Source organism: Macaca thibetana, chromosome 5, assembly GCF_024542745.1.
Source record: "Macaca thibetana thibetana isolate TM-01 chromosome 5, ASM2454274v1, whole genome shotgun sequence".
NCBI classification, from domain to species: Eukaryota; Metazoa; Chordata; class Mammalia; order Primates; family Cercopithecidae; genus Macaca; species Macaca thibetana.
Window position 1 is genome coordinate 161,430,318 of NC_065582.1, and position 17,694 is coordinate 161,448,011.

General features: G+C 44.7%; 1 pseudogene across 1 annotated transcript; it reads right to left on the reverse strand.

The window, feature by feature from the left end:
• Positions 1 to 15,590: 15,590 nt before the first annotated feature.
• LOC126954809 (inositol-3-phosphate synthase 1-like) lies at positions 15,591 to 17,399 on the reverse strand (annotated as a pseudogene). Its single transcript, XR_007725722.1, has one exon. The product of XR_007725722.1 is annotated as an inositol-3-phosphate synthase 1-like (transcript).
• Between the last annotated feature and the right edge of the window lie 295 nt (positions 17,400 to 17,694).

Here is a 17,694-nt window from a genome sequence, read left to right on the forward strand (position 1 = left end):
GAGCCACCGCGCCCGGCCGCCTCAAAGAGTTTTAAATCTGCATTTCATCATCTGCTATGTCCCCCATCCCTCTCAATGTTGTTTCATCTGAGGGTGGCATCAGTATACCTTTCCTGCCCTCCTCTTATTGTGACCAAGCGAGTTACAGAGAAATGTCACACTTTGAGACAAATTAAAGAGGCCTTTATTAGCCGGCAACCGAGAGGCAGCTAACGCTCAAACTTCTCTCAGTCCCGAGGAAGGGGCTAGTTTTGTTTTTATACTGTGGTCTAAATAGAGGAGGGGGTTTTTAGCTGAAGTAATTTTTACAGAAGCAGAACTGGCAAAAAGTTAAAAAATCAATTGGTTACAAATGCAGTTACAAAAAAAAAAAAAAAACAGTTCCAGGTGCAGGGGCTTAAACTATCACAAAGAGATAAATGCAGGGGGTTTGGGTGCCATCCACCATGCGCGTCCCCAGGAGCAGATGGTGCAGCTTGCCTCAATATCTTTTCAGTTGGTGCATTCCTGAATGTGCTTTGAGTCAGTTTACACTAGTTATGCCATAAGGGAGAGAGGTGAAAGGGGGCTGCAAATAAAGAAACTAAAATGGAGTCTGTTCGGCTCTCTCTCTGCTAGGATAGAGTCACTCAGTTTAAAACAAGGTAGGGTATCACACTCTTTAAGTCATCAAGAAGAATATTGGGAGTATGCAACCCCACAAAGAGGGTGACATCTCTGCAATGGGACAAAAAACCTTTTATTCTTTTTATATAGAAAGCACAGATATGCATACAGTCCATAAACAGATTGATGGTATATCATCTGTGGTGTTAAAATTTCATAAGGGAGGTGGGTATTCAGGAAAAACAATAAGGGTCCTCAGGGGAATGATAATTTTTTAAAGTTTGAGAAACAGTAATCTAGAGGATAAAGCTCTGGACCACTATCACATGAGTCTGCTGGACATCTCCCCAGAGCTGCCGAACCCCTCAAATGACATGGCTCTAGCTGCAGCAGGGCCTTCGGCTCCATCAGGGCCAGCCGACCATTTTCAGATAGGTAGGGATGCAGGAAAGTTTTCTTTTGTTTTGTTTTGTTTTGTTTTTTTGAGATGGAGTCTTGCTCTATCGCCCAGGCTGCAATGTGGTGGCAAAATCTTGGTTCACTGCAACCTGTGCTTCCTGGGTTTAAGCAATTATCGTGCCTCAGCCTCCCAGGTAGCTGGGACTACAGGTGCACACCACCCACACCTGGCTAATTTTTGTATTTTTAGTAGAGACGAGGTTTCACCACGTTGGCCAGGCTGGCAGAAATGTTTTCATAAACACTAAGACGTTGTGCAACAATGCCTCCAACAACCAAGAGGGCACAGCGATCAACGATCAATTCACTCGAGCTCTAAATGGGCATTAAATCATTATCAATTCATGCACGCATTCATTGATTCGACAAATTTGAGTGTTCTAGGAGCTGGGGGTACAACAATGAACAAAATAGATTTTTTTAAAAGGTTCCCACTTTCATGGAGCTTACAGTCTAGAAAAGGTTGAGATTTGGGGAAGACAGAAAATAAACAAAAACTAAATTGTATTGTCAGATGGAGATGAAGTGCCAGTAAGGGAAAAAAAGCCTCTTAAAAGCTGTGGTCTGCAGGGTTTTTAGGGAGGTAAGACCATTCTGTATGACATAGTAGTGACAGATACATGTCATATTGCATTTGTCAAGACCCACAGAGCCAAGCAACATAAAAAGTGAAACCTCATGTAAACTATGAGCTGTAGTTAATAATGTATCAGTATTGGTCCATTAAGTGTAACAAATGTACCACATTAATGGAAGATGTTAATAATGGAAGAAACCGTTAGGAGCTGCAGGGGAGATGGGGAGGGTATGTTGAACTCTGTACTATCTGCTCAATTATTCTGTAAATCTAATACTGTACTACATAAATAAAGCCTAGTAATTTTTTTAATGCTATAGTCTGAGCCCATGCAAAAAAAAAAAAAAAAAAAACAGAAAAGAAAGGGCACTACTGGTATGTTTGGAATCAGAAAATTTGGCAAGAAGAGAGTTGAAAGGGGTATGTGTATGGGCGAAACTGACTTTGGCCAGGTGAAATGAATCCGTGTGCCAATAGGAGTCAGGTGAAATAGTGCAACTAGGAAGAAACAAGAGGAAATTGATTCCAAAAGATGCTGTGGAACAATGAGAGCAGAAGAGCTCACAGAAGCAGCACATAGCAGTTTTGAAAAGAGCTTTAATAATAAAATATAGCAGCCACAACTACACAAGGAGGAGAAAAGAAAGAAGTCAAGCTGTGATCAATTTTAAAGGGAAATTCTGTGCTAGAAACAGGGGCGATGGTAATCAATGCACATAGCAGAATTTAGGAATTAGGAGTGGAGAGGAAATTACATGCAATTTTTACCCTTCTCCCAGACACGATTTCTAGCTTATAATTAATTAGAATTAGTTTTCTGAGTCTTCCCAGCTATACCGAACTGTGAGAAATAATAATGAAGAAAAGGAACATTTAATTATACCTAGATTAATTCATCACAGGAGTCTAAACAGCTGACAAATTTTTCATTGCAGGGACTTGAAAGGCCACACACTTGCAATAACAGAAGACTTGTGAGGAAAGGAATCAGACCCATGGGTAAGCTAAAGGCAGGAGTGACTTTATCAATCCATAAGCAGCACAAGTGAACATTAAGTCTCTATGCCCTATGTATCCCAGAAAAGCCCTAGGGACTGTCAGTTACATAAGAGGGGCACAACCCTGCCCCTGCCCTCAGGGGGATTATAGTCTTATTGGAAAGACTAGACTTGCTCACCTGAAATACAGAGAATAAAGGTGAATAAAATAGTGTTTCACTGAACAGATAGAAGAGAGTGAGCGCTATGGACTGCAGGTGTGTGTCCCCTGCAAATTTGTATGTTAAAGCCCTAGTCCCCACTGTGTTCCGTATTTGGAGCTGAGGCCTTTGGGAGGTAATTAATGTCAGGTGAGGGAAGAGGGTGAGTGCCCTCATGATGGGATTAGTGCCTTTGTAAGGAGATAAAGGGACTAGTGCATGCTCTTTCTCTCTCTGTCTCTCTGTCTCTCTCTCTCTCTCTGCCATGTTAGGATACAGCAAGGTGTCTTTCTGCAAACTAAGAAGAGAAACTTCTCCAGGAACCCCAACAGTTGGCACCTTGATCTTGGACTTTTCAGTCTTCAGAACTGTGAGGAAATGTCTGTTGTTAAAACCACCCAGTCCATGGTGTTTTTGCTGCAGCAGCCGAAACTATAGCTCAAAATAAAAAGGGAGGTCAGATTATGTGGGCTAAACTATGGTTCTACTTTCTCTCCAACAAGAGAAAGTGAACAAAGAATAGAGACTTCAGGAGGTGAGGACTACTGCAGCGACTATGGTCCTTTGGTCGAGGAACCCAACGACAACATTGAGATAGAGACACCAACCAGATCAGCAGTTCTCAAATGAGAGAGGCAACCTCACATCACCCCCAACCCCAATATACTTCTGCTCTCCCTGCCGTTAGCCAAGTCTTCCCTTCTGCCCAGAGAGCCCTCAGCCTTCTCTGTGCTCTACACAACCTTTGAAACCAAGTTCAAGTTCCAACTCTTTGGCAAAGCCTAACATTGATCTCATCTTTCTCAGAATTCCATCAATACACATGATGTATACCATTTGCTTACTATCCTCATATGAAACGTGGTGTGACAGGCAGCAATGAATTTGCAGTAATATCTGGATTCCATTGGAGAGTCACTTCTCACTAGCTATGTTAACCTGAGTGGATTATTTAGCATCCCCAAGCCTCAGTTTCCTGATTTACAAAATGGGAAAAATGAGAGGATTCAAAGCCTCTATCCTGAGGACAAAGAGCAATGGGAACTCGCATATATTAGTGGTTGGGTGTAAATTGATCCAAGCCCTTTGAAAACCATTTGCTAGTGTCTCCTAAAGTTAAATCTATGCCTATTCTATGAGCTAGCAATTCCACTCCTAGATGTATAACCAATAGTAATAAGCGCTTAAGGCTGGGCGCGGTGGCTCACACCTGTAATCCCAGCATTTTGGGAGGCCAAGGCAGGCGGATCACCTGAGGTCGGGAGTTCGAGACCAGACTGACCAACATGGAGAAACCCAGTCTCTACTAAAAATACAAAATTAGCCAGGCGTGGTGGCACATACCTGTAATCCCAGTTACTCAGGAGGCTGAAGCAGGAGAATCGCTTGAACTTGGGAGGTGGAGGTTGTGGTGAGCTGAGATTGCGCCACTGAACTTCAGCCTGGGCAACAAGAGCAAGACTCTGTCTCAAAAAAAAAAAGAAAAAAAGAAAGAAATGAATGCTTAACGAAGGTGGAAGAACATACACTGGGGAAAGGACAGTCTCTTCAAGATATGGTGCTGGGAAAACTGGATATTCATATACAGAAGAATGAAACTAGACCCCCATCTCTCACCATATGCAAAAATCAAATCAAAATAGATTAAAATGGATCAAAGACTTAAACCTAAGACCTCAAACTATGAAACTACTACAAGAAAACATTGGGCACATCAAGTTAAAAAGCTTATGCTCAGTAAAGGAAACAATCAACAAAGTGAAGAGACAACCCACAAAATGGGAGAAAATATTTGCAAACTACCCATCTGACAAGGAACCAGAATATATAAGAAGCAATGCTATAGGAAAATATCTGATTTTAAAAAAATTTAAAAATTGAAAAATTAAAAAAAAATTAAAAATCTAATTTAAAAAATCTAATTTAAAAATGGGCAAAAGATCTGAACAGACGTTTCTGAAAAGAAGTCATACAAATGGCAAACAGGCATATGAAAAAATGCTCAACATCATTGATCATCAGATAAATGCAAATCAAAACTACAATGAGATACCGTCTCCAGTTAAAATGGCTTTTATGCAAAAGACAGGCAGTAACAAGTACTGGCGAGGATGTGGAGAAAGGGGAACCCTTGTACACTATTGGTGGGAATGTCAGTTAGTACAACCACTATAGAGAACAGTTTGCAGGTTCCTCAAAAAACTAAAACTAGAACTACCTTATAATCCAGCAATCTCACTGCTAGGTATGTACCAAAGAGTAAGAAAATAAGTGTATCGAAGAGATACCTGCACTCCCATGTTTATTGCAGCACTGTTCACAACAGGCAAGATTTGGAAGCAATCTAAGTGTCCATCAATAAACAGGTGGATAAAGAAAATGTGGTATGCATACACAAATGAGTACTATTCAACCATATGAAAGAATGATGTCCTGTCATTTGCAACAACATGGATGGAACTGGAGGTCATTACGTTAAGTGAAATAAACCAGACAAAAAAGGGCAAATTTCACCTGTTCTCACTTATTTGTGGGAGCCAAAAATGAAAACAAGTGAGATAGAGAATAGAAGGATGAGTGCCAGAGGCTGGGAAGGGTAGTGGGGGGTGAGGAGTGGGGATGGTTAATGGGTACAAAAATATAATTACATAGAACGAATGAGGTCTAGTAGTTGATAGCACAACAGGGTGACAGAGTCAACAACAATTTACTGCACATTTTAAAATAACTACTTGGGTGGAGTGGCTTATGCCTGTAATCCCAGCACTTTGGGAGGCAGAGGTGGGCGGATTGCTTGAGCTCAGGAATTCGAGACCAGCCTGGGCAACATAGTGAAATCTCATCTCAGCTAATTTTTAAGTTTTTCTGTAGAGCTGAGGTCTCACCATGTTGTCCAGGCTGGTCTTGAGCTCCTGGGCTCAAGTGATCCTCCCACCTTGGCCTCCCAAGGTGCTAGGATTACAGGTGTAAGTCACTGCGCCTGGCCTATTTCAACTTCAAAAAGTAAATAAAAAGGGAAAAGAGCATCTGGCCTTAGCCAGAATGTGGATCCTCAAAATATGTACCCATGATGGCCAAAGGGGAGGGATGGTCAGTGGCCAGGGGTGGGAGAGGAGCGGGGAGCTGCCTGCCTGGCTCCTTCAAGTCCCAGCAGCATGGAGTCAGAAGCCACCCTCCCACCTCCACCCCAACCTTGATATGGTGCTGGATCTTAGAAATGCGAAGATCCATATGACACGTTTCCTTCTCATGAGGAGCTCACAGTTGTCCACTGTGGCTGATTCAACCTTAAAAGGTCCATAGAATCCCAGTACTCCCTGCTGCCTGACACCCATCGTCATTCTCCAGGTTTGTTCAGCAACCTCCTACCTAACCTGCCACTCTTGGGGAGCCGCTGCACTGCCGCCACTGACTTGCTGCAAAATGCTTGTAACCACACTGCCTCCTGCTTCAAGCCTCCTTTGCCTCCTCCCACCAAGTTTGAACTGCTCAGGATGGCACAGGATGGCTCCCAGCCACTGTGTCTGCCCCGTTTCCCTCTGCTCTCCTCCCAGCCCCGAGTAGCCCCTCTTTATCTCCACGCCTCTCTCCACAACGTTCAGCCCTTGCATCCCCCTCTTATCCTCCTGGGCCTTTGGCCTCTTTTCCAACCTCCCAAACACCCTGGGAGACATCTCCCTGACCAAGGGCTCTATCACTTGAAGTCTGGAATCACTGGAGGGAGGCCAGACACCATGGGAGGCTCCTCTCAAGTTATTTAATAAACTTTCAGGCCAGGAGTGGTGGCTCATGTCTGTAATCCCAGCACTTTGGGAGGCCAAGGCAGGTGGATCACAAAGTCAGGAGTTCGAGACCAGCCTGGCCAACATGATGAAACCTCATCTCCACCAAAAATACAAAAATTAGCCGGGCGTGGTGGCATATGCCTATAATATCTGCTACTCAAGAGGTTGAGGCAGGCGGAGGTTGCAGTGAGCCGAGATCACGCCACTGCACTCTAGCCTGGGTGATAGAGCAAGACTATTCTCAGAAAAAAAAAAGAAAAACAAAACACAAACTTTCATTGTTTTTCTTCTGCTTTTTCTAAAATACACACACATATTTTAGATTATTCAGAGGCCAAAAGAAGAAATCAGAAGTCACATTTCACCATCCAGATATCATAACTGTTAACGTTTAGGTAACCAGAATGGCAATGACAATGATCCAGGGTCACTGTCTCTTGGCTGTAGTTTCTTATGGCCACCTTAAGATGACAGTTGTCCACTCTTTGCTCTGTCTATGCTTTTTCAAAAAAGGGGATTATAGTGAGCATTGTTTTTTGTAAATTGCTTTCTCTCCCGAAGTATACATAGTAGTTGTTTGGTTCAAGGGCAGAAGAGTGTGTAGCAGATGTTCAATCCAGTCAGATCTAGAAACTCAAGCCATTTAAAAAATACAGCTAATAGCAAATTATGCAAGAAAATATGTTTCAAGGGCATTTCAAGAACAATGAGTACTTTCTCAAGACAGACAGACAGAGAGAGGAGGTCAAATTCATTTAGGTTTTCAGCTTGGGCTTGGTGGTACACGCCTGTAGTCCCAGCTACTCGGGAGGCTGAGGCAAGATAATCATTTGAACCTGGGAGGTGGAGGTTGCAATGAGCCGAGATCCCACCACTGCACTCCAGCCTGGTTGACAGAGCAAGACTCTGTCTCAAAAAAAAAAAAAAAAAAAAAGAAAGAAAGAAAAAAGAAAATATTGGAATAAATATATTACACTGACATGTAAGTATATTTAAAATTTTTGAACTGAAGTAATTCATTGACGTGTTAATGTGTAACATTAGGAATAATGTTTTCAACCAGGCGTGGTACCTCACACCTATAATCCCAGCACTCTGGGAGACCGAGATGGGCAGATCATTTGAGGCCAGGAGTTCGAGACCAGCCTGGCCAACTGGTGAAACCCCGCCCCTACTAAAAATACAAAAATTAGACAGGTGTGGTGGCAGGTGCCTGTAATCCCAGCTACTCAGGCAGCTGAAGCAGCAGAACCACCTGACCTGGGAGGCAGAGGTTGCAGTGGGCAGAGATCACGCCACTGCACACTGCACTGCAGCCTGAGCCACAGAGTGAGACTCCATCTCCAAAGAAAAAAAAACGGGAAAAAAAGAAATTATGTTTTCGCCCTACATGTGAGCTACAATAATGATATCTTATGTAATGCAATGATTAATGTGAAATGCAGTTTAGCAAAACAGTAAACTGTGTTCATAGAAAAATATTATACATTCTTCATTTTTTAAATTAAAATTAAAAATTCTGGCCGGGTGTGGTGGCTCACGCCTGTAATCCCAGCACTTTGGGAGGCTGAGGTGGGCAGCTCATGAGGTCAGGAGTTCAAGACCAGCCTGGCCAACATGGTGAAACCCCATCTCTACTAAAAATACAAAAATTAGCAGGGCATGGTGGCATGCACCTGTAATCCTAGCTGCTCAGGAGGCTGAGGCAGGAGAATTGCTTGAACCCGGGAGATGGAGGTTGCGGTGACCTGAGATCACACCATTGCACTCCAGCCTGGGAGACAGAGCCAGATTCCGTCTCAGAAAAAAAAAAAAAAATTCAGTTCTGCAGTCTCACTAGCCTCATTTCTTTTCTTTTTTCTTTTTTTTTTTTATTTTGAGACAGACTCTCGCTCTGTCCACGCTAGCCTTTTTCCAAGTGCTCAGTACCCATCTGTGCCTCTAGTTCGTCTACTGACCAATTATAAATCTGGGTTATGCAGTGCTGTGAACATCAGGCTAAGAAATTTTTTTAAAATTTTAAATTTTTATTTTATAGAGACAGTGTTTTGCCATGTTGCCAGGCTAGTCGTGACAGGCTAAAGAATTTGACCTGTATCTTTGGCAAAGGAGGCAGTCACGCAGGTCGGCAAAGGGTGCCAGAAGGAATTCCTGTTTGGGAAGGTTGAGTGGCATTAATTTAGCTGTCCACAGGGTCAGGGAGAGCCCAGAGACCAATCAGGAGCAGGGGCAGAAATCTGGACTTGGGTTTACAAGGGTTATACAAAAATGCAGGGAGCACAGAGCAGAAGATGCATTTAGAGGGCCAGAGAGGGAAGAATCAGCTGGTCTTGGGAGATTCGGTGGTAAAGGACAGAAAGAAAAGGGAGTCAGTTTTGCAGTGCGAGTCACTGGAGAAGAGCGAGGGTCCTGGACCTTCAGTTTGAAGTTCATTTTCATTTGGTGCTTTTCAACTCAATATTTGTTTTTCGTGTCTGCTCTGTCCTGGCCCTGTGTTGGTTTGTGGGGTACAGGGTGGTGAACCTCAAGCACTTAGCTGAGAGGGAATGAGCACGATGGTTATCCTGACTCTAGGAACTCAGCTCTCGAAGTCAATCCTGAAGGAGTAAAGACTAAAGAGTAAAATCTTAATTTTTTTTTTTTCTCTTGAGACGGGTTCTTGCTCTACCACTCAGGCCGGAGTGCAGTGGCACAGTCTCGCCTCACTGCAATCTCCGCCTCCCATGTTAAAGCCACCATGGGCCGGGCGCGGTGGCTCAAGCCTGTAATCCCAGCACTTTGGGAGGCCGAGACGGGCGGATCACGAGGTCAGGAGATCGAGACCATCCTGGCTAATATGGTGAAACCCCGTCTCTACTAAAAATACAAAAAACTAGCCGGGCGAGGTGGTGGGCGCCTGTAGTCCCAGCTACTCGGGAGGCTGAGGCAGGAGAATGGCGTAAACCCGGGAGGCGGAGCTTGCAGTGAGCCGAGATCCGGCCACTGCACTCCAGCCTGGGCGACAAAGCGAGACTCCGTCTCAAAAAAAAAAAAAAAAAAAAAGAAAAGCCACCATGCCCAGCTAATTGTTTTGTACTTTTCGTAGAGATGGGGTTTCAGCATGTTGGCCAGACTGGTTTCGAACCCCTGACCACAAGTGATCCGCCCACCTCGGCCTCCCAAAGTGCCGGGACTACAGGAGTGAGCTACCACGCCCCGCCTATTCAAGTATTTTCTGCAGGCCCAGCGCGGTGGCTCACTCCTGTAATCTCAGCACTTTGGGAGGCTGAGGCGGGCAGATCAACAGGTCAGGAGATCCAGACCATCCTGGCTAACATGGTGAAACCCCCTCTCCACTAAAAATACAAAAAATTAGCCAGGCGTGGTGGCAGTCTCCTGTAGTCCCAGCTACACTGGAGGCTGAGGCAGGAGACTGGCGTGAACCCTGGAGGCGGAGCTTGCAGTGAGCCGAGATCGCAGCACTGCACTCCAGCCTGGGCGACAGAGCGAGACTCCGTCTCAAACACAAACAAAACAAAACAAAACAAAAAAACAAATACTTTCTGCAGACAGTAAGAGGTAAATTGAAATACTGATTTTAATTATGATGCAATTAAATTTGTTTAGTTTAAAAAAAGTATGGGCAAATTTAGAAGTTATAAGCAAAGGCATTCTATGGATGCAGAACTGAGTGGAGATGCAGAAACTAGTACCTGAAGAGTAAAGCCAAAAAAAGATGACAAAAAGCAACTGCAATTTGCTGCAGCAATTTTTTTTTATGAGAGAAAAAATCTTATTAAAATAATAAAGTGGCCAGGTGCAGTGGCTCACGCCTGTAATCCCAGCACTTTGGGAGGCTAAGGTGGGCAAATCACGAGGTCAGGAGTTTGAGACCAGCCTGACCAACATGGAGAAACCCCATCTCTACTAAAAATACAAAATTAGCCGGGCTTGGTGGCACATGCCTGTAATCCCAGCTACTCAGGAGGCAGAGGCAGGAGAATCGTTTGAACCCGGGAGGCAGAGGTTGCCGTGAGCTGAAGTCATGCCATTGCGCTCCGGCCTGGGCAACAAGAGCAAAACTCCATCTCAAAAGAAATAAATTAATTAATTAAATAAAATAATAAAGTGGATAATATTAAGAGACATTTTCAGCATATGATAGTGGATTTGATAAGAAGTTTCCTCTCAATAGTAAAAAAAAGAATCAACAAAATCAGTTACCTAAAGGCAGATTTAACATTAAACAAAAATTTGTTGAATGTTTTTGGGTAACTTAAACATTCGACAAAAATTTGTCGAATATTTAATTTTTTTTCCTATGTGAGAAGATATCAAGCAATAATGCTTATTTTATTTGACACAGGTTCTCATCCTGTCACCCAGGCTGGAGTGCAGTGGTACAATCTCGGCTCACAGCAGCCTCTTCCTACAGGGGCTCAGGTGATCCTCCCAACTCAGCCTCAAGTATAATAGCTGGAAGTATAGGCATGTGCCAACATATCCAGCTATTTTTTTTTCTTTCCTTTCTTTTTTTTTTTTAAGACATGAAGTCTCGCCACATTGCCCAGGCTGGTCTCAAACTCCTGAGTCAAGGTATCTGCCCGCCTCAACTTCCCAAAGTTCTGGGATTAGGGGAGGGAGCCACTGTGCCAGGCCATCAATAATGTTTCATTTTAAAATAATTGTTAAACAAATCTAAACAGGATCTGTGCTTATAAACTTGGCCAGCTATAAAAAGACTGGAATTCTTTCACAAAAGAAAAACACTTTAAAATATATTTATTTACTTATTAGAGAGGGGGTCTCACTATGTTGCCCAGGCTGGACTCGAAGTTCCAGGCTCAAGTGATCCTCCCCATCTCAATCTCTCAAGTAGCTGGGACGACAGGCATGTGCCACAGTACTCAGTTGAAAAAGACTTTTAGGTGAAAAAATGGTAAAATAAATTATTTTTTGACAATGAAAATATTGTTAGAAAATTCTGAGGAAAAGATTTAAAAAGATACTTCACAAGAAGAGAAAGCTCTTCAATTGAGCCCTCAAATAATTGTCCATAAAATATGAAGACTTTTCTAACAATTGCAAAAACCAATCAATAATCTTGAAAAATCACAAGTACTTTAGCTTCAGATGAGTCATTTGATATAATATACACTGCGCAATTAATACATTGGTTATATTTTGTCTCAAAGGACTTCAAATTTATGAAGAAATGTCAATTCATAGCCTAAAAGAAACTAACACACGGCATGGATATTTTTAAATCTTTCATAACTGTCAAAGAAGAATTCCAGCCAGACAAGAAAAAAATTAGTCTCTTTCACCACAAATGGTAGTTCCATTATGCTGAATCAAAAATTTGGATGTATTAGAATTTTCAAATAAGAGACTAACATTTTCCTTATTGCTTATCCCATTAGGTGATATATTTTGAAAATAGTCGTGCTTAGTTTTCTGCAGCCAACTCTGTGAAAAGCATCATAGATTAACATTGTTCATTGTATTCATTCAAATGCTATGAATCATCTTCAGTTTAAGGAACAGTTGAAAGAAATAAAAGATGACAGATTTAATGATCTTGTGGTCTTTGTCAATGCTCTTTGAGTCACAGAAGAGCTTTACAAAGGGTTACTGTATTTTTAACTCCAATTCAAGATTTTCTTTAAACAAAGGGAATGCTTGGCAAATTATCCCATAATCAAAGACAAAAAATGGCAGCATGATTTATGTTTTCTCATCAAAATTACACTGCATATCTGGCCGGGTGCAGTAGCTCATGCCAATAATTCCAACATTTTGGGAGGCTGAGGGAGGCAGATGGCTGGAGCTCAGGAGTTTGAGACCAGCCGGGACAACATAGTGAAACCCTGTTTCTACCAAAAATACAAAAAATTAGCTAGGTGTGGTGGCACATGCCTGTAATCCCAGCTCCTCAGGAGGCTGAGATGGGAGCATCACTTGAGCCTGGGAGGTGGAGAGTTCAATGAGCCCAGATCGTTCCACTGCACTGCCGCCTGGGTGACAGAGCAAAACCCCATCTCAAAAAAAAAGAAAAAAGAAAAAATTACACTGCACATGGATGAACTAAACTTGAAACTCCAAGGTAAGGAAAAGTTTATTTGTTACATAGCTAGACATTTAATGAATGTTGGAACTGAAACTTTTCTTTTTTTTTTTTTTCTGAGACAGAGTTTCGCTCTTGTTGCCCAGGCTGGAGTACAATGGCTCCATCTCAGCTCACCGCAACCTCTGCCTCCCAGGTTCAAGCGATTCTCCTGCCTCAGCCTCCCAAGTAGCTGGGATTCCAGGCATGTGCTACCATGCCCGGCTAATTTTGTATTTTTAGTAGAGACGGGGTTTCTCCATGTTGGTCAGGCTGGTCTCAAACTCCCGACCTCAGGTAATCTGCCCGCCTCGGCCTCCCAAAGTGCTGGGATTATAGGAGTGAGCCACCATACCCGGTGAAACTGAAACTTAAAATACAAATCAATAACAATGATTTTATACTTTTTTCTAAATGAAATTAATAGGCAAGTTATTTTCATTTAATTAAAACATGTTATGTAAGTTAAGCTGCAAAGACAGAAAAAAATGTGAAGGACATGATTATCATTGATAAATTTTGAGTTATTTTTCAATTATGTAGTATGCTTCAGATTTGACTAAAGAGTTGGTTAATTTACTTAACTTGGACAGAGACAGTTTTGAAACTGATAAACTTTTGCTCCAAAGTCAAATCCTTCTAGAAAGGATGAACAAGTTTTGTCAATATGGATGCAAATATTAAGGAAAAATTATTTTTGGTAGTTTTTTTGGCTAGTGGAAAGTATTTAAGTATATCTGGAACCTCTTAGTGATGAATCTACTTTTTCAACCATAAATGTAATGAAATGTAATACAGATGAAGTATTTCCAATAAAAATTTTGCATTGAATCAAGATGTACTGTAAGTAAAAACTAAACACTAAATTTCCAAGACTTAACATGAAAAAAGTACACAAAACGTCTCATTAATCAATATTTATATTAAGTACATGTTGCAACGATAATATTCTGAATGTGTTAGGTTAATTTCACTTATTCTTTTAATATGGATACTAATTTTTTTTTTTTTTTTTGAGACAGAGTCTCACTCTGTTGCCCAGGCTGGACTGCAGTGGCGTGATCTCGGCTCACTGCAACCTCTGCCTCCTGGGTTCAAGAAATTCTTCTGCCTCAGCCTCCTAAGTAACTGGGATTACAGGCACCTGCCACCATGCTCGGCTAATTTTTGTATTTTTAGTAGAGACAGGGTTTCACCATTTGGCCAGGCCAGTCTCGAACTCCTGACCTCAGGTGATTTGCCCACCTCAGCCTCCCAAAGTGCTGGGATTACAGGCATGAGCCACCGCACCCGGCCAGATACTACAATGTTTAAAACACACATGTAACTCACATTCTGTTCGTATTGGATAGCTCTGATAGAGAATATAACTGCCATGATAATAACACAAAGGTGCAGGACCTTGGCCTTGTTCATTGTTATATTTTCAGAGCCAAAAACTAGTACCTGGTACATTCTAGGTGCTCAGAAAATAACAACTAAATAAATGAATCTACTTGTACCTCAGTAGTATAAGGAAGAGTCAGTCGCAGGAAATAGAAACCACTCCAATTATTTTAAGCAGAAAGGGATTTCAAATAGGAAATTAAGAATTTACAAACAGGTGGGCATGGTGGCTTATGCCTGTAATCCCAGCACTTTGGGAGGCCAAGGCCAGCGGATCACTTGAGGCCAGGAGTTCCAGACCACCCTAGTCAACATGGTGAAACCCCATCTCTACTAAAAATACAAAAATTAGCCGGGCATGGTGCGGGCACCTGTAGTCCCAACTACTCAGGAGGCTGAGGCAGGAGAATCTCTTGAATCGAGGAGGCAGACATTGCAGTGAGCTGAGATTGCGCCACTGCACTGCAGCCTGGGTGGCAGAGTGAGACTCCATTTCCAAAAAAAAAAAAAAGAATTTACAAATATCACTGGAAGGGCTGGAGCAGCGGGCTCTAGACCGGGCCCCAGGACCAGCCTACCAGGGACGCTGCAACCACTAGGAAGGCTGAAGCTGCTGGCTTCAGGACCACACCTCTTCAGCTGTTAAAACTCTGAGTATTAGATTTAGAGCCACACCACACCTGAGAGATCCAATCCAACAAAAAACAGATGAGCCTCATCCTGCCTCTCATACCCAAGAAGCTGGTACCCAGACAATGAAACATGTTCCAGTAAAACCAGCAATGATATACTATTCATGGCACCATGCACGTGCCTTCCAATTCTCATGCAAGTGTATCTGATTTATAAAACCAAAATCGCACCCAAAAGCAACTACAAAGAAGCCTCTCCTACCTTCACATTTCCCTCACTGGATAAACTCTTTCATATTAAACATCCCTTCCTCCAGGAAGCCTTCCCTGACTTCCCCAAGACTATGTTAAGTTGGCATTCCATGTGCTTTATCTACATTCTTTATCAAATTTATTTATTCTAATGACAGGCTATTAGCTGCATGAGATGGGGCTGTGTCTGCTTATTCCCCATCGTATCCTCCCTACCTAGTGGTAGATGATAAATTCACATGTGTTGCATGAATTAATGAACATGAGCACAAAGATTTTTTTTTTTTTTGAGACAGAGTCTTGCTCTGTTGCCCAGGCTGGAGTGCAGTGGCATGATCTCGGCTCACTGCAACCTCCACCTCCGGGGTTCAAGCGATTCTCCTGCCTCCGCCTCCTAAGTAGCTGAGATTACAGGCATGGGCCACCATGCCCGGATAATTTTTGTATTTTTAGTAGAGACGGGGTTTCATCATTTTGGCCAGGCTGGTCTCGAACTGCTGACCTCAAGTGATCTGCCTGCCTTGGCCTCCCAAAGTGTTGGGATTACAGGCGTGAGCCGCCGCACCCAACCGCAAAGAGCTAATTTTTTTTTTTTTTTTTTTGAGAGTGGCACCAGCTTTATTGTTTTTGTGGACACCTGGAAAGGTTGGGTCCTGGGGTGCAGGCGGGGAAAGGCCGGGAAGTTGTGTGACCAGGGCCTCAGGTGGTGTGCATCTGGGGTTCCTCCACTTGTGGGTGTCCATTGGTATCACCGGTGCAGCCATTGGTGGCAGCGGGTCCCGGTCCTTTCTTGTTTGACACAGGGCAGGTGGCAGCCACGGGTCCGACTCGCTTGAGGCCAGGCACCAGGAGTTCCATCGTGTGCTCCTGGACCACGTGGTTCTGTGGCGGGAGCCCCACACAGGCCCTGACGATGTTCTCAATGCAGCTGCACTGGCGGAAAAGTGCATTGACCACCCGGCTGCCCAGCAGCACCAGCGGCGCCTTGAAGAGGAAGCTAAGCAGGGACAGCATGGGGTGGAAGGTCTGTGGCTCGATGTTGTCATCAGTGCAGAAGCTCACGCAGTGGCAGGGCTCGGTCAGCAGCGCCAGGTCCAGCATGACAGGGGCGGCCAGCAGCAAGTTCTCGCACATGTCGTGCAGCAACAGCGTGTTGGTTGCGCCCAGTATCAGCTCCAAGGTAGACTCATCCAGCGCACGCTTGGGGTCGCCCGCATACGGCATGTACTTGATGACCACGCAGTGGTCAGGCTCCTAGCTGGGCGCGTAGAGCACTGGGTGTCTTTGCACCATGTCGTCCACCACGTTGCTCTTGGACACCTCCTCAGAGGGAACCGCGATGGTGCCGACAGGTTCTGCTGGTCTTTATTCCGCAGGTGGTTATAATTCACAGTCGACTTGGTCTTGAGGCCGGAGCCGATGAGGAAGTCCACGAGCACGGACTTGACTTTTGTCTGGCCTGACTTGAAGTCATCTCCGCCCACGTAGCCCGGCGCTGCCACGCGAGCTTAAGGGCTCCGGACACCAGGGTTTTCTGTGGGGACCCACTGAGGAAGGCAGAGCCCTCCAGGATGCTGGCCACGGCAAAGAGCGTGGAGGGCGACACCTCCAGGCCAAGCTCGATGGTGCGCAGCAGGTTCTCGGCCGTGTCGTTGAGACCTGGGACCACCTCACAGAAAGAAGCACTCTGTGTTCGCCGTTTCACAGCGCGATGACTTTGTCCAGCCCTGAGCTAGACCGGAAGTCTCGAATGTCTCTGCGGATCTGCCCCAGCCGCTGCGCGCGCGTGCCCGGGATGAGGCCGTCCGCGCGCGCGCGCTCCGGTTGGCCGCGATGAACTCTGGGATGTATACCGAAGGCCGGGGCTGCAGGGCCTCCATGTGCGGCCGCGGTTGCTCCTGCAGTCCCCAATGCGGACCTTCGCGAGCCGCATCGCCTCTGCCAGGTTCAGCGACGAGATGTCCCAGCCATCGAACATGAGGTCGTTGGGTGCCACCATGGGCAGCAGCGGCGGAAGGGCGCGAACACCTCCTGACCCTTGGCGTCCAGGCCCGAGCTCACGGTGCCCGCCTAAGACAGCGAACCGTAGTAGTTGGCCTCCTTGCGACCCCTGCGTGTGGGCCAGGACAGACACAGTAGGTTGGCCAGCACCGCGGCGGTGAGCGTCGAGCCGTTGTTCCCACCTCAGCCGACAAGCATGACCCCTAGCCTGGACACCTGCCGGCCAAGCGGTCCGGAAGGTGAAGCTCGTGGACTTGAGGTGCACCTTGAGGACGCCGCCCTCGCTGCTGACGCGGTAGACCACGTCCGGGCTCTGCACCAAGAATTGGACGGCGGTGGCGGTCGTCAGTGCGAAGTCGGCTCAGGCAGCGGCGGTGGACAGCGCGCTAAATTCTTTACCTGAGATTATCTTTCAGTTTTAACAACCCTGTGAGTTAGACTGTATCCCCTTCATGTGATGCATGAGAAAACGGAGACTCAGACTGTGACATGCCCAAGGACATCCAGGTGAAAGAGGACTTCGATCTTGGCCCTGTCTGATTCCAAAGCATATGTGGTAACCACAGCACTATGTTGCCTGGGTTCAAGACCTGGACTTGACACTTGTCCTGGGACAAGTTGCTAATCTTTCTATGCCTTAGTTTTCTCATCTAAAAAAATGAAGAGAGGGTAATAATGGTGAATGAGTCAATGCCAGGGAGTTTCATAAGCTG